This window comes from Vulpes vulpes, chromosome 15, assembly GCF_048418805.1.
Source record: "Vulpes vulpes isolate BD-2025 chromosome 15, VulVul3, whole genome shotgun sequence".
NCBI classification, from domain to species: Eukaryota; Metazoa; Chordata; class Mammalia; order Carnivora; family Canidae; genus Vulpes; species Vulpes vulpes.
This window is the reverse complement of record NC_132794.1, coordinates 44762766-44781356: the sequence shown is the minus strand read 5'-3', so window position 1 is coordinate 44781356 and position 18591 is coordinate 44762766.

The following is an 18591-nucleotide window of genomic DNA, read 5'->3' as shown; positions in this document are numbered from 1 at the left end:
TTGGAATTAAGGAGATGCTGGCCTCATAGAAAGAATTTGGAAGTACTCCATCTCTTTCTTTCTTTCCAGACAGCTTTAGTAGAATAGGTATGGTTTCTTCTTTAAACGTTTGATAGAATTCCCCTGGGAAGCCATCTGGCGCTGGACTTTTGTGTCTTGGGAGGTTTTTGATGACTGCTTCAATTTCCTCGCTGGTTATTGGCCTGTTCAGGTTTTCTATTTCTTCCTGTTCCAGTTTTGGTAGTTTGTGGCTTTCCAGGAATGCGTCCATTTCTTCTAGATTGCCTAATTTATTGGCGTACAGCTGTTCATAATATGTTTTTAAAATCGTTTGTATTTCCTTGGTGTTGGTAGTGATCTCTCCTTTCTCATTCATGATTTTATTAATTTGAGTCTTCTCTCTCTTCTTTTTAATAAGGTTGGCTAATGGTTTATCTATCTTATTAATTCTTTCAAAGAACCAACTCCTGGTTCTGTTGATCTGTTCCACAGTTCTTCTGGTCTCGATTTCGTTGAGTTCTGCTCAAATCTTTATTAACTCTCTTCTTCTGCTGGGTGTAGGATCTATTTGCTGTTTTTTCTCTAGCTCCTTTAGGTGTAAGGTTAGCTTTTGTATTTGAGTTCTTTCTAGTTTTTGAATGGATGCTTGTATTGCGATGTGTTTCCCCCTCAGGACTGCTTTTGCTGCATCCCAAAAATTTTGAACGGTTGTATCTTCATTCTCATTAGTTTCCATGAATGTTTTTAATTCTTCCTTAATTTCCCGGTTGACCCTTTCATCTTTTAGCAGGATGGTCCTTAACCTCCACGTGTTTGAGGTCCTTCCAAACTTCTTGTTGTGATTTAGTTCTAATTTCAAGGCATTATGGTCTGAGAATATGCAGGGGACGATCCCAATCTTTTGGTATCGGGGCAGACCTGATTTGTGACCCAGTATGTGGTCTATTCTGAGAAAGTTCCATGTGCATTTGAGAAGAATGTATATTCAGTTGAGTTTGGATGTAAAGTTCTGTAGATATCTGTGAAATCCATCTGGTCCCGTGTATCATTTAAAGCTCTCGTTTCTTTGGAGATGTTGTGCTTAGAAGACCTATCGAGTATAGAAAGCGCTAGATTGAAGTCACCAAGTATAAGTGTATTATTATCTAAGTACTTCTTCAGTCTGGTTATTAATTGATTGATATATTTGGCTGCTCCCACATTCGGAGCATATATATTGAGGATTTTTAAGTCCTCTTGTTGGATAGATCCTTTAAGTATGATATAGTGACCCTCTTCATCTCTCACTACAGTCTTTGGGGTAAATTTTAGTTTTTCTGATATAAGGATGGCTACCCCTGCTTTCTTTTGAGGACCATTTGAATGGTAAATGGTTCTCCAACCTTTTATTTTCAGGCTGTAGGTGTCCTTCTGTCTAAAATGAGTCTCTGGTAGACAGCAAATAGATGGGTCCTGCTTTTTTATCCAGTCTGAAACCCTGCGCCTTTTGATGGGGTCATTAAGCCCATTCACATTCAGTTACTATTGAAAGGTATGAGTTTAGTGTCACCATGGTATCTATTCAGTCCTTGTTTTTGTGGATTGTTCCAATGTACTTCTTCTTCAAGGGGAATTTTGAGTCCCCCTTAAAATTTTTTGCAGAGCTGGTTTGGAGGTTACATATTCTTTCAGTTCCTGCCTGTCTTGGAAGCTCTTTATCTCTCCTTCCATTTTGAATGAGAGCATTGCTGGATAAAGTATTCTGGGTTGCATGTTCTTCTCATTTAGGACCCTGAATATATCCTGCCAGCCCTTTCTGGCTCCCAGGTCTCTGTGGAGAGGTCTGCTGTTACCTTAATACTCCTCCCCATAAAATCAGGGATTTCTTATCTCTTGCTGCTTTAAGGATCTTCTCTTTATCTTTGGAATTTGCAAGCTTAACTATTAAATGTTGAGGTGTTGAACAGTTTTTATTGATTTTAGGGCGGGGATCTCTCTATTTCCTGCATCTGAATGCCTGTTTCCCTTCCCAGATTAGGAAAGTTTTCAGCTAGGATTTGTTCAAATACATATTCTGGCCCTCTGGCCTTTTTGGCGCCCTCGGGAACCCCAATTAAATGTAGGTTTTTCTTCCTGAGGCTGTCGTTTATTTCCCTTAATCTATCTTCATGGTCTTTTAATTGTTTGTCTCTTTTTTCCTCAGTTTCCCTCTTTGCCATCAACTTGTCTTCTATGTCACTCACTCGTTCTTCCACCTCGTTAACCCTCATCGTTAGGAATTCTAGTTTGGATTGCATCTCATTCAATTGATTTTTAATTTCTTCCTGATTGGATCTAAATTCTGCAGTCATGAAGTCTCTTGAGTCCTTTATGCTTTTTTCTAGAGCCACCAGTAGCTGTATAATAGTGCTTCTGAATTGGCTTTCTGACATTGAATTGTAATCCAGATTTTGTAACTCTGTGGGAGAGAGGACTGTTTCTGATTCTTTCTTTTGAGGTGAGGTTTTCCTTCTAGTCATTTTGCTCAGTGCAGAGTGGCCAAAAACAAGTTGTATTGGGAAAAGGAGAAAAAGAGAGGAGAGAAAGAAGGAAAGAAAAGAGAAAAAGAAAAAAGGAAGAAAAAAAAAGAGAGAAGAAAAAGAGAAAGAAAATGAAAGAAAGGGGAAAAGAGGGTCGGCGAAGCAAACAGAAATCAAAAAGCAAAAAAAAAAAAAAAAAAAAAACCCACGGGCGGGGGAGTATCTTCTGACTCTGTATACTTTAAGTCCCTTGACTTCCCCTGGAACTTGTCCGTCTCGCTGGTCTTCTCGGGGAGGGGCCTGTTGTGCTGATTCTCAGGTGTTAGCACTTGGGGGAGCTGCTCTGCCCCTGCCTGGTGCAGGGCTCAGTGGGGGTGTTCACCCCGTGAGGCCTCAGGAGGAACAACCGCAGTGGCGGGGCCAGCTCTGCAGCCCTAGAGTCAGCTCCCGCAGTAGCTCCGGGGCTCTCCATCTGCAGGGCCTGGAGGCTCCCGGGCGGGGCCGCTGATCTGCTCAGCTGGGGCAGGAGCGTCCTCGCTGTCCTGGGCCCTCCCGGCCTCTGCCTGTCCCGGGGGGAGGCCGGATCCTGGGCTGTGTCCCGGCGCCCTGTGCTCCGGGGCCTGCGCTGTTGGATTCGCTCCCGCCCCGCAGCCCCCTCCGCGGAGCCGCCGCCCGAGCCCCTCCGAGCTGCTCCGGGTCCCGCCGTGCGCGCTGCAGCCCTTAGGGAGCTCGGGGCATCTCCCGGGGCGCAGGTGCCTGTTAGTGTCCCCGGGAGCCCGAGGGCATCCCCGCCCTCCTGGGTCCTGCTCCACCTCCCTGCGGGCCCCTTTCCCCCCCGGGAAGGTTGGTGCAGCTCCTGCTCCTCCGGGACGGGGCTCTCCTGTCCTGGGGACACTCGCCCCGGCCTCAGCCCGGCTCCTCGCGGGGCCCCTCCCCCTTGGAGGCCTTTTGTTTCTTTATTTCTTTTTCCCCGTCTTCCTACCTTGATACAAGCGCGAACTCTTCTCACTGTAGCGTTCCAGCTGGTGTCTCTTTAAATCTCAGGCCGAATTCATCATAGATAGGATGATTTGAAGGTTATCAAGGTAATTTGGTGGGGACAGGTGACTTGGGGACCCTACTCTTCCGCCGTCTTGCCCCTACTGAGATTAATGCACAATTGTCATTAAATTCAGTTCAAGCTTGTAGCCACAAAGACTGCATTATTTTGTTTGTGTGGCTCTAGCTGAACTGACATTTCTCTTTAGCTATAGAATCCTGATTTTGGTTTTATAAGATTAAAAGGCCTCTTGTATTTGGTGTGCTGTCCTTGGGGGAGTAGAGAATATTTGTATATCTTTCATTCATTTATTTATTCAATAAATAAATATTGACGATATGGTATGTTCTAGGACCTATCCTAGGCATGGAACTCAAGGTCACTGCTCTTTAGAAGTTTCTAAATAGTAGAGAGAAAAAGATATTTAAACAGATGGTGACAATATTACTGGAGTTTTTAGGACAAGTATGATTTGGTCAGATGAAAGTACTATTTGTGAAAATCAAAAATATGAAATACAGTTTCAGGGGACCACTTAGAGTAGCAAAACGTATGGTTAACAAGGTTGACAGAGGCCTGTGGTCATGGTTCTTTGTATTGAACTTTGAAGTTATAAGTTTTTTCTGAAAGCTGTGAAGAGTTTTAAGCAAGAGATCAAATTTGTGTTTTAAGATAATTACTCTGGCATCAGTTTAAAGTTTAGATTAAAGACACCAAAGACTAGTTAGGAGGATATTGTCATGTTGAGGAGTGATCTGAACATCTAAACTAATGTACTCTTAATAGTGATGTATGTGGAAAGAGGTGGTGGGGAGGGGTGGGAGGAGGTGGAAAATGAGAAATTAGTCCCATTTCTGAAGCTTTATCCCAACAGGATGTGGACTCAGATCAATTACAGTCTTCGCAACACATAGGTAACATGATATTCTTTTTTGTTAAAATACTCATTGAGTTATGATTTTCAAGAACATTATACTTGGATTTATATTATGGTAAGGAACATTTAATAACATTATTCCAATAGTATTTTTAATCAGCAAGTTATATAAATTATATGTAAATAATAGCCATAATGCATCCAATTTAGAAGAATGATTAGTGCTTTAAAATCTGGTTCTTAATGATTCCCCACCAGTTAGTGCAAAACATATAGCTTTTTTTAATGAATAATTTCAAACTTTGTTTTTCTTACCAATACATGCAAGTATCCAGAAGTGCATTTTAGAAGTTGATTAATTGTGGTTTGGGACACTGTGTTTCCACATTATTCTAAACATGATACTGCCTAAATTTAGAATGGATTCCCATCCAGTGAAGCCCCAAATAGAATTTGTTTAGAAAATATCAAAAGCTGGGTTTGAAAAGGAAAATGTAAAAGCCAGTTTAAAGTTGGGGCTCTCCGCCAACATGTGGATATGTGTATATAGAATAAGCCCCAGCTTAAAATAAAAACATTCTACCAACTTGAAAACAGAATTTTCTAATAAATATTTGTATATACTCAATCAGTAAAACTGCTTAACATCTTCTACAATAGAGAAAACTCCGTTAGTCTGAAAACCAGGTGACAAAATACATCATTATATGTTGAGTGATTTCTGGGTCATTGTGTCAACACTAATTTTCAATGGCAACTATAAAATCATACTTCTCCTTTAAAGGTTGGTACTCAAATTTACCTGGAAAATAATGTGATTAAAGTATGAGTCTGGATAATGCCTCCTCAGGCAACAGATATAAAAGCTCAACTCTTAATATGCAGTAAGTCTGGAACTAACATCTTTTACCCCTCTTACCTTCTTACTTTGTTAGCTAAATGTGTATTGTATAGTTGAAAGCTTTAGCACATCAACTAACAATGCACTTTTCATTATTCAAAGCTTTAAAAAAATCTCCTTAATAATTTTGCAGTTCTAAAGATGAGATTGTCATAAATGTCCAGCTATATAAGATCAGAATTAAATCATTTGTAAGCAAAGTAGCTTAGAAACTAGCAAAAAACACCTCAGACTTCTTGTATTCTTCTCTTTATTCATGGAACTGTGCTGCAGGTAATTTTGAGGAGGCAGCACTCCATTTATTGTACAATTATGTCATGTTATTTTCCTATTGCCACAAAGCTGCCATGAAGCATGCTTCATATATGCCTGAAGAGTTTACCTTGTATGAATATTTGCATTAAATAAATGAAAATTCACCTCTTTCTACAGATATCATGCAGAGACACAAAAGTGTTCCCTGCTATTAGAAATGGGCTCGTACAGACTATAAAAATTGTAAATGAATTTTTGGTTGATTTGTTCCATTTATATAAAATAGATTGAACATGCAGCTTTATGAAAATGTGTTTATTTAACCAGAAACCACAAATATTTTTTTAATGTGCTTTCCTATCTAACTTTTAATTCCAAGATTTCTTTTTATGAATGTTCATAGTGATTTTATTGAACTGTAAGGTAAAATAAATGTACCAGCAGGATTTTGTAGATTTTTTTCAACAAAGTGTTTACTTGGGATAGAACATAAGTTTTAGAGCCGTGATTGATAGATGGTTGAAATAAAATATCTGCAACAGCAGATTCAGGGCGACTTCACTCTGAATATTTAACAATCTAAGTCCATATAAACTCTAATGGACATTGGAAAGCACCCATAATAATTATATATTTTTATGATGATTCAAAATTCCCACACGACTATATCTTTCTTTATTATCAGCCCCAGCAAGAGAAAGCCAGATCCTTTACATAGTAATTGCGCTCCTATTCTGAAATGCTAGGAAACCAAAATGGCAATCTCCATTGTGAACGTCGTGCTTGTACTCTGTTCTCTACAAAGGCACGTGAATATATGCATGTACATACATATAATAATTAGTGTTTCACAATAGAAATTAAATAACAGTTGAAAAAAATGCATCCAGAGAAATGAAGTTGGAGTACAAATCTATTTTGGTTATCCTGTCGGTAAATTCATGCTGGATAATCATGAGCCCAGCAGTTAATGACCTCTACTCTGATACATTAAGTCCAACCAAAGATAATGGTGTCCTGGGTAAATTAACAAACCCAGTGGTAAACTTGCTTCCAGTTCAGCAGGAGACAGTGTGCAAATTAGCATTAGTTCTTAATAAGATCAGTGTCCTACAACCCACAGTTCTATGGTGTTCATAATGCTGTCTCTTTTCAGGTGAAAAGAGACATTCTCTTGACTGAGATTGTTTTCATCCTAATCAGTCCCCCACCTTAAAACTTTCTTCATTTTTCCCACTTTCATGCTGTGAAGGCTGCTGTGAGTTGTTGAGAATGATTATTCATTTGTAAGCTTCTTTAATAACATTTTCGTTAGATGTTGAGGTTCCCAGCAGAGTTACCCAAGAATTTGATTTTATAATTATAACCATTCTGCAAAAGTTATGGTCAGGGTATAGGCAATCTTAGTGGAATTTACTAATCACCACTTTGTGTGTCTTTTTCAAGCAGCATTTATATTATGTTAAGTAAATGGAACGCCCTGTGGACCAGTAGGCACTGAGTTATTTCACAGGACACTGGGTCTCTTAGGTGGCTGTGTCTGTCCCAGGCTGTATTTGGAAAGGGAAGACCTGCAGTAGAAATGAATTATTTTAAAAATCAATTTTAAAGTTTTATTACATGGTCTAGGAAATTATGTATTTTTAAATGCAATTATTAAGAAGAAAACCTGTGATACATATAATATTGGTGCACATCTGCTATTTTTTTGAATTAGGTATATTTGGCTTTCGTGGAGTGCCTGCTAAAAGTGTGGAGTGTTAGTGTTTCAAATAACAAATAAATGACACTTAAATTCCCAAACAAATAAGGTGTGTGTGTGTGTGCATGTGTGTATGTTTGTGTACACGTGTTTGCATGTATGTTTATTTGTGTCTACAACCACCTATCTTAAGAGTTGAAGCACATGATGATGAAAGTCTGCATGCGTATTTCGATGGGTTTGGGATGTTTGGGATATGAATTCTCTCATGTATTATCTGTCAAAAGTTTTGTAAGTAAAAAAAAAAAGTTAAATACATGGATCTTGTCTGAAGAATCCTCTCACTGTAAAATGTTTACCTTTTGTGACACATACTATTATTTCATGATTATGTTAAAATACTCTTAAAGAGTTTTACATGTTAACCAGCTACTAAGAATGCCTTAATAGAGTACTAATTTTTGTTAGAGGTGTCTCGACAATTTGAATTTTATATGCATGCATTATGTTTTCTTAAAATGGGAAAATTATGCATCTGAAGGAATCTGTCTAGAATAATGGGGTTCTATAGAGGTTACTTTAATCACGTTCTCCAGCAGTTATAGCTGTTTTACATCTTATTTGCAACAAAAGGGAACTCTAATTATCTTCAAAAAGAGCATAAAATGGTGTGTCTTGCTGCTGATGTAATGTTGATTCCTGAATGCTGGTGATAGGAACTGACAACTAAATGCATGTCACACTTTTCAGAAATCAACCGTAGTGACAGGATAACCACCTTTTGTGACCTAGGAGCCCAAAGAGGGAGTATATATTTGCCTGTTAAGTAGAAACAATTTGCAGTCTTTCTTTTTTTTTTTAATAAAAATACACTTGTCCCTGGGTTAAAAATGATTTATTTACTAATGTTAAAACTTGCTTATGTGACTTAAATTTTAGAAGCCACCCTACTACTGTAAATTATCCTAAGTATATTTAATCTCATTTCCAATCATGAAAAAGGAGAGTAGCCTCTGACCCTCCATTTCCTTCCATTTTTTTTTCTTTTTGGCTTACAGACATAGGTGGGTATATATTTATGCCCAATGCTAGAGTCCTGCATATATGATTAACATGTGCTTGCAGTTTCATTTCCAACTCACACGGATCTCATTTATAAATACAAATGAGATGCATATAGCCTATTACAAAATATTAAAATTAGAATTGAAAAGAAGATTGCATGTTTTAAGTCTGGCTGCAGTAGTCATGTTATACAGTGTTTGTAAGATTGAACTGGTCGACTCTGAGCCCTAGATACGAAATTAATCAATGCAGGTCTGTAATATACTGCAAATAACCAACCTGAACCACAAGACTTGATTTAAGGTTCACATTAAGCGATGTTGAGCTGGTCTAAAAAAGAAGTCATACTCATCCATACATGGCATGTTCAAATATACAGAACTCAACCTCAAAACTCAAGTTGAGCCTTTGTGGACAATAAAACCCATACCTTATACTCAGACACACTTTTATACACAACAGTGACATGATATCAGATCCTATTGCCTCGTCTGTCTTTTCTTTTCTCCTGCCTAGAGCGGAGACTTGAAAGGGGGGTCAGAGGTAGAGTGCAGAAGAGACACTTTCTTATATTATCTACACAATTACACAAAATATATCTTTATTATGACTACTTAGGCCAGAGCAAATTTTCAGTGAACTCTGAATTTTGAACATATAGTACATATTATGGCTAAACTATTTACAGAGTGGATTAATCTACTTTTAGAATTAATATGGCATTCCCTCTTTTCCTTTGCCCAGCTAGCTTTCAAGTTTTCAGTAATACAACTGAACTCTAAGAAGGAGGAGTAGGTAGATAGAGAGATAAAAAAAAAAAAAATAGAAAAGGACGGGGGGGGGGAGCAGAGTGAGGTGGGAGAGATACAGGTCCACAGTCAAGTTTGATAAAACTATAAATATGCTCAAATAATTATTGCCTTTTAGGATTATGTTCACTTTCCACTACAAATATAGTAAATCAAAAGGGGCTATAAATAAAACTCTGTATAATGGCAGATGGTGTAATTCAAATGAATACCTCCATTCATCCAACAAAAAACACTTCAACTTCTCTTTTTTCCTCCCAGCTTCATTGGATATAATTGGCATATAACACTGTATAAGTTTAAGGTACATGATGTAGTGGTTTGATATCTGTGTATACTACAATATGGTTACCACTATAAGGTAAGTTAATATATCTATCACTCCACATAGCTACAGTACATTTCAACTTCTCTGGAGGCAGTGAACAGCCTGTATGTTGAGGTCACAGCAGTGAACAAGACAAATTAAAGAGGTGATATTTCAATTGAGGAGATGCAGAATATAATTAATAATTGAATTATAATCGTGCTAAGGTAAAGGTAAGTATGGGGTGCTCAGAGGTCAGGGATGATGTCCTTGAGGAAATGACCACAGGAATAACTGCAGGATCTGGGTAAGGAGAGAGGGGAGAGTGGAAGCTGTTTATATTGGTAGCAATTGTAGATTGAGTGTGGCAGAGTGAGTGATGTTGTCCCTGGAATTAACTCATCCATATATTCCTTTCGTGATGAGAGCAATAATACTTTCTTCCTTGCTTTTGAGTTCAAGGTGCTCTGTAGTGATAGAAAACCAATCGCTCTTCTACTGTCTGAAAAAACTAATTCCTTTTTTGCTGTTGTTCTTAATATAAACTTTGGAATCGAAAAAAACTAAATCTAACAGTTTCTAACTGCAACTTGGGGGGCAATTTACTTACAGTCTCCATGCCCTCCTTTGTAAAATAGAGATAACACCTACATTATTGGGTTATTGTAAAGAGTAGATACACAAAGCATCATACCTAGTACATAGTAGGTACTAGGAAAATAGATTCCTAGTAAGCTGGCTTTAATAAAGAAAAGTTTTCTGGAAAAGAATTAGAGATACAATAGAAGGGGAAAAGAAAGCAAAGATGATTCCCACAATGTCTGCTACCTAGGACTCCATGCAAAAATAATTTCTTCAGTGTTCATATCCAAATGTGCACCATTAAATAACACATTAAGTTCTATCCGCTAGAGGTCAAACCTTTCAAAGCCAGATGTATTGATTCTGCCTTTCTTTTACTAGATCCTCACTCGGCATGGGTTATATCAGAATTTTGCCAAATTTGTTTATGGGTTATTATTACATGTTATATGTAAAAAAGAAAGCAAAATTTTTCTTGACCAACAAAATTTAGAAAACTCTGGCTGAATGAAGCCAAACACTTCTCAGAATATTGTATTAGGCTAATGTGCATTGTTTAGTCCTTACTCTAGCCCCAGCAGGGGGCATGGTGTATGTTGTTTTCCAAATATTCTTGACATATCAGAGCTTCTAGGGAAATTCTCTCAAGAGGAACAAAGCTTTCCTTGCCCCCTCTTAAAGGCTTTAATAAGGTGCTTCCTCATTTTCTCTCTCTCACATGCACTCACACATTTCTCTTGTGAGAAAAATGGTTATTAAGAGTTGAAAGAGTCTCAAGGTGGTGTGGTACTGCCATAAAGATAGAAAATGCAGATCAATAAGGGTCCAAAAATAAACCTTCACATTTATGGTCAATTAATTTTTGACAAGTTGCCCAGAACAATTCGATGGGAGAAAGAGTAGTCTCTTCAACAAATGGTGTTGGAACAATTAGATGACCACACGCAAAAGAACAAAGTTAAATCCATTACTTACTCCATACGTAACAATGAATTTGAAATACATTACAGATCTAAATGTAAAAACTAAAACTCTAAAGTCCTTGGAAGAAAATGTATTAGGAATCAGTTATGATTTGGGGTTAGACAATGGTTTATTAAGTACAACACCTAAAGCATGACAACAAAAGAAAAAAAGTAGACAAACTGAACATTATCAAAATGAAAAGTCCTGCTGCAAATAGCCCCATGAACAAACTGAAAAAATAACCCACAGAATGGGAAAAAATATTTGCAAATTATATATTTGATGTGGGATTTATATCCAGAAAAAAACAGAACCCTTTCTATTCAATAATGTGAATGAAAATAACCCACTTCATAAATGGGCAAAAGATTTGAATATGTGTTTCTCCAAACAAGATATCAAATAGCTAATAATCACATGCAAAGATGCCCAACATCATTAGTCATTACAGAAATGCAAATTGAAACTAAATGAAATGCTACTTCACATCTACTGGGATGGCTATAATAAACACACAATGAAAAAGTTGTCAAGAATATGGAGGAATTGGGCACCTGGGTGGCTCAGTCAGTTAAGCATCTGCCTTCAGCTCAGGTCATGATCCCAGAGTCCTGGGATCAAGCCCCATATCCTGCTCCCTGCTTAGCAGAGGGTTGGCTTGTTTCTTTCCCTCCGCTCCTTCTACCCCACTCATGTGCGTTTTCTTTCTCTCTCTCAAATAAATAAATGAAGTCTTTACAAATAAAAGAATATGGAGGAGTGAATGCTGGTGGGAATGTAAAATGGTGAATTCCTTTGGAAAAACCATTTGGGAGTTCCTCAATAGGTTCAGTATAGAGTTACCATGTAGCTGAGCAATTTTACAATTAGGTATGTACCCAAGAGAAAAAAAGTGCATGCAGAAATTTCTACATGAATATTCATGGCTACATCATTCATAATAGCTAAGACATGCAAACAACTCAAATGTCTATCAACCGGTGTATGGGTAAACAAAATATGTTGTATCTACACTATGAAATATTTTTCGGGAATAAATGAATGAAATTCTAATACATACACCAATTGGATGAACCTCATGAGTGATGTATAAATGAAGAGCCAGTCATAAACACTACATATTAAATAATTATATCAATAGAAATGTCCAGGATAAGCAAGTCTATATAGACAGAAAATATGGTAGTGACTGACTAGGGCTATGGAAGAATGAAGAGAGAATAGGAAGTGTCTGCTAGGCACAAGGTTTCTTTTAGGGATGATGAAATTGTTTTGAAATCAGATTATGGTGATGGCTGCACAGCTATGTAAATACACTTAAACACATTTAATTAGATACTTTAAATGGGTGAAAGTTGTGATCTGTAAGTCATATGTCATTAACGTTGTGTTTTAAAAAAAGAAAGCCTGGATGGCCAAAAAGAAAAAGAAAAAAAAGAAAAAAAGGAAGGATCTTCTAGTTGAGGATGAGATACACCAGGATAAAACTCAGTTTTCCATAATTTTCTAAAATAAGAGTAATAGTAGAGAAAGGCAAATCCAAATACAGGCAAGATTTTAAAATCTACTGTCAAGCCCAAATTAATTTCACAGAAACAAAATAATTTGGGAATATAAATAATATATATTCAGATTTATATATACAAAAATAAAAAACTCTGGAGATCACTACTACCTACTCACTGTCATCATTATGACTAAAATATTTAATTGTTATAGCTTTGATTTTGTGTTTTTTAGATTTCTATTCTATAATTTTAGGAGAGTATTAGAGTTTATTGCAAACCGAAGAAATGGTTGGTATTAATCTAGACTGTCAGACATAAATAATGTGCCCAAAATTTAAGCTATGCATAAATGCGAGAAAAAATATTTCATATTATTTCTGAGTGGTTTTAGAAGCCAAAAAATAATCTTTATAAAATACTGAGTTGAGAGCAATATATGACTTTGATGGAGAAATTTTTATTCAATCATTTAACATCTCTCTTTTGGCTGATTTTACATAATAAGTGAAGGGAAACCTGTATTTAAGTCTGTGAAGCTGATCTTTGTTTCCATGCCATACAGACATATGCAAGGAATAAATTTTCTTTGAAAGATTAAGGCATAATTTAAAAATTTTAGTATTGTTAGAATATTGTTTAATCCAGATGGAGTTAGACATATAGCAACATACAGAATCTTCTCTTATTTTCAGATTTAGTTTTGGTAACTAATGTTTCTGAAATGATGCAAATGCAGACCTATGGAAACAGGAAAAATGGATAAACTGGCAGAAAGGAATTGTATTTGCATTTCCCTACTGGCAAAGGATGTTGAACACTTTTCATTTGCCTATTTGCCATCTTCTTTGGTGAAATATTTTTTTTGGCTTTTGCCTATCTCCTAAATGGATGGTTTGTTTATTATAGAATTGTGAGTGGTCTTTATTTATTCTAGATACCAGTCCTTGGTGGGATATGTGGTTTGCAAATATTTATTCCTAGTCTGTATCTTTGTCTTTCATGCTCTTAATATTTCTTGCCAAGCAAAAGTTTTTAATTTTGATGAAGTTCAATATATTAAAATTTCCCTTTATAGATTATATTTTTGGTGTCAACTCCTGGCCCAGCCCTAGGTCCTGAAGATTTTCTTTACTCTTTCACCATTAAAAATATCAGGTATAGGTTGTATATAATTGGTCTTTATCAAATTGAGGAACTCTACTCCTATGTTTTTAAGATTTAAAAATTCTACATAGGGGTTGAATTTGTCAAATGCTTTTTCTGCATCAATTGATTTGATATTTATTTTCCCCCCTTGGCCTGTTAATATGGTGATTATATAGATTGATGTTTCAATATTGAACCACCCCTTTATCCCTGCAATATACTTCACCTGTTTATGACTACAATTGTTTTTACATATTGCTAAATTTAATTTGCTAGTATTTTGTTAGAGATGTTGTGTCAATCTTCATGGGAAACATTCTGTAGTTTTCTTCTTTTGTACTGTATTTGCCTTGCTTTTTCTCAAGGTAAAATAAATTGGGAAGTGTTTCCTCTTCTTCTGTTTTTCTGGAAAAGACTATGTAGAAATGTTTGTTGCGGTTATTAATGTTTGCTTTAAATGTTTGTTAGAAATCTTCAGTAAAACTATGTGGGTCTAAGTGCTTCTTTTGGGGGAGTTTTCAAATTAAAAATTCTATTTCCCTACCAGCTATAGGGCTAGTCAACTTTGTTGGTATATTCAAAAAACAGCTTATTATTTTATTAGTTTTTGTTCTATTGTTTTTATACATTCAGGTTCATGGATTCAGGTTCATCATGCCCTTATTATTATTATTTCCTTCCTTCTGCTTTCTTTTTTTTTCCTTCTGCTTTCTTTGTGTTTATTTTGCTCTTATTTTTCTAGCTCTTGAGGTGGGAATTAAGATTATTGAGACTCCTCCCCTTTTTCTAAAAGTGCTATAAATTTCCCCTCTCAGTATTGCTTTATCAGTGTCCCACAAATACTGTTATTTCAGTTTTACTTAATTCAATGTGTTTTTATTTCCTGAAACTTCTTTGACACATAGATTATTTTTAAATGTGTTTTTAGTTTCCAACTGCTTGGGGATTTTCTTGTTCTTTCTGTTATTAATTTCTTTATTCTAGTTTGATTCCATTGTGGTCAGAGAACACTATAGTAATTCAGTTATTTTCTATTTTTGAGGTTTGTTTATGGACCAGGTTATGGCCTATCTTGGTACGTATTCTGTGGATACTTGAAAAAAATATGTATTCTGTTATTGTGGGGTCGAATGTTCCATACATGTTGATTAGATCTTACTGATTGATGGTGGTGTTGAGTTCTTCTATATCCTTGCTCATTTCTGCCAAGTAGTTCTATCAGTTATTAAAAGTGTTTATGTCTCTCACTATAATTTTGGATTTATCCCTCCTTTTAGTTCTATCGGTTTTTCCTTCACATATTTTCCAGCTCTGTTTTTAAGTGCATACACTTTTAGGATTGCTATGTCTTCTTAGTAAATTAACTCTATGATAATAATTATTATTACTATTATTATGAGAGATGGGAGTGGGCAGCAGAGAGTATTATAAGTCTATAATAATAATTATTATTGCTATTATTATGAAAGATGGGAGCAGAGGGAGAGGGAGAGAATCTTTTTTTTATTTTTTAATTTTTTAAAAAATATTTTACTTAAATTCAGTTTGTCAGCAGATAGCACCCAGTACTCATCCCATCAAGTGCCCTCCTTAGTGGCCATCACCCAGTTACCCTGTCCCTCCACCCTCCTCCCCTTCTGAAACTCTTTGTTTGTTTCCCAGAGTTAGGAGTCAGGAGTAAGACAATCTTTACCAGGCTCCACACCCAGTGCAGAGCTCCACATGGGGTTCAATCTCAGAACACTGAGATCATGACTTGAGCCAAAATCAAGAGTCAGAGGCTGAACCAACTGAGCCACTCAGGCACCCCTAGCTAGTCATGTTTTTTTAAACTCATTCTGCTAATCTCTGTTTTTTAATGGTTGTATTTACACCATTTATATTTAATGGTACTATTCATATGTTTGGGTGTTAATCTGCCTTTGTGTTATATGTTTTCCTTTCTTTGTATTTCATTTTATTTCACCTGCCTTTCTATAAATTACTCACATATACTTTATAATTAAATTTTCATCTATTTATAGTGTTTTTGAATGTATCTCTGTGGGAAACAGGCCTGCTGTATCATAAATAGATCTAAGAAAAGAGGCTGTTAATATATGATCCTGAGAAATGCATCCCATGGGTGACAAAGAGAAGTTTCTATGTATAGAAGAACAGTAAGCCTTGAATGCAAGACGCAACCAACTGTAACATGAGAATGGACTATTCATCATACTTGAAACTTCCTTGTGCACTCTATATGAGAGGGATGTTTGTTAGAAGTTATTTTCATCCTGCCTCTTTGTATTACCAACTTATCTAATGTAGAGATCTCTCTTTTGAACAGGCAGGGTTAAGCAATGCACCTAATAAAAGCAGCAGCCTTTATGAGCTCGGGACCTTCATGGCTTTGCATTGGTCCCCTGATTTCCCACTATTTTGTGTCTGTCTCTTCTTTAATTCCTCGTGCACATTGCACTTTCAGTTCCTGAACCTTCCAAGCTAGACTTGGAAGCAACAATCTCTCTCTAGCTCTTTTATTAGTTGCTTTGGGTATTAAATTATATATAAATATGGATATAGATAGATAGATGAGATAGATAGATAGATAGATAGATAGATAGATAGATAGATAGATACATCTCAATATACTGGTGCCATCATTTTATGGGTTTAAACAAAATGTAGAAAACTTTTCTCCCTTTATATCACTATTTTCCACCATTTATATTATAGTCTTAAATATTTCATCTACCTACATTTAGAACTACATCAGACGTTGTACAACTTGGCTTAAACTGTCAAATATAATTTAGAATTCTAAAGAGAAGGAAAGTCCATTTACTCACATTTTTTGCTTGCTCTATTCTTCCAGCTATCTCAAGGTTCCTTCCTTAGGTTTTTGCTATTTACAAACTCCTTTAGCCATCCTTTTAGAATAGGGGTAGATCTGCTGTCTTCAAATTCTCTTAGTTTTCTTTAGCCTGAGAATGTCTTGATTTCCCTTTCAATCTCAAAGGATATTCTTGCTGGTAAAGGATTATGTATTGGCAATTGTTTTTGTTCTTTTTAAGCACTTGAAATGTGTTACACATTTCCTTCTAACATTTGTATCTTCTGATGAGAAACTACTCTACCCTTTATAGAAAAGGTAAAGTGTCTTTTTTTCTCTCATTGCTTCAAAATATTTTATTTTACTTTAGCTTTCACAACTTTGATTGTCCTGTGTCTTGGTGTGGATACCTGTGGATATATCCTATTTAGAATTCATTCAGGTTCCTGAATATATGGTTTATGTCTTTTGCTAAATTTGGAACATTTTTAGCCATTATTTCTTTGAGTACTTTTTCATTGTTGCTTTATTTTTCCATTCCTTCAGAGACACTAACTACATGATACTAGATCTTTTGTTATAGTCACATAGATCCCTGAGGATTTGTTCTTTTTTGTTTATTTTGTTTTGGTTTTCGGTCTATTTTCTTTCTGTTGTTTAAACTGAATAATTTTTGATATTCCTTCTTCATATTCACTGATTCTTTCTATTGTCCCTTCTATTCTGCTATAGAGTCCAATGAATGACGTTTTTAGTCATATTTTTCAGTTCTGAAATTTATTTGCATTTTTTATTCTCTATTTTTTTAGTGTAATTATTTTCTCGTTTGTTTCAAGTGTATTCAGAATTATTCATGAAGCACTTTTATGATGATTGCTTTAGAATCTTTGAGGTAATGCTAATATCTCTGGTTTCTTGATGTCATCTATTAATTGCCTTTTTTTCCCACTCAGGTTGAAATCTTGCTGATTTGGGGTATGACAAATGATTTTCAGTTGATATCTTGGCATTAAGGATAGTATGTTATGAGACCCTGGATCTTATTTAAATGTCTGTTTTAGGTAGCTTCTGATACTGTTCTGGCAGGGAAAGGAAAAGCACTACCTTATTATTTCCAAGTTGAGGTAGAAGTTCCTGTTCCCTGCTCAGCCTCTATTGTTACCCAAGGTGAAGGCTTTTTATTATTCATGGATAAGGGTGAGAATTTTGACACCTTACAATGCCTCTATTGGCTTCCATGGCTCAGAAGGGTAAGAGTACCTCCTTATTATTCCCCAGTGGCCTTCATTCATACCATGAAGTAGGTGGCCTCATTAGCACTGGGCAGTGGTGAAGGTCCTAATTCCCCATTTGACTTTCTCTGACATCATCCCAGCAGGGATTGAGGAGAGGCCCTCATCACTGTGGTGATAAAGGTAGATGTCTAGGACTTTCACTACATGGTGTTTCCATTGACACTGGGATAGAGTGGTGGTGGTGGCTCATTGCTATGTGGCAAGGATGGAAGTTGTGATGTCCTACTTGGACTATTCTAACAATTCCATACTACATTTCACTGCTTACATTTGGGATCATTCTTCTTTGGCTTGAAGAACTCTTTTAGGTTATATTCTTATGGGCCTTTTGCAAACCAATTGCTTTAGTTTTCCTTTGCTTGTTTACATGTTTATTTTATACTCACTGTTGAAAACATTTTTGTTTGATATAGAATTTTAGGTTGGTGATTATTTTTTTAGCACTTTAAAGATTTCTTTCTATTGTCTTCTGGCATATATTATTTCTGTTAAGAAATCAGCTGACAATCTGATTTTTTCTAATGTCTTCCTTCCTCTGCTGTCCTTTGAGTATTGTCTTAGATGGTTGGCAATTATATTGTGACATGCCTAGATATATGGTTTTTTGGTATTATTCTGCTTGGTTAGATTTCATGCATCTGTAAATTAATCCCTCCCACAAGTCTGGAAAATTCTTTGCCTTTTCTCTTTATATATTGCCTTTGCCCCTTTTTCTCTATTCTGTCTTTTTGGAGCTCCATGTTCACATGTAGTAGCAACTTTGACCATATTCTATATTTTCCTTTTAATTCATTCATCTTTCATTTTCTCTTCTTTCTCTTCTCTT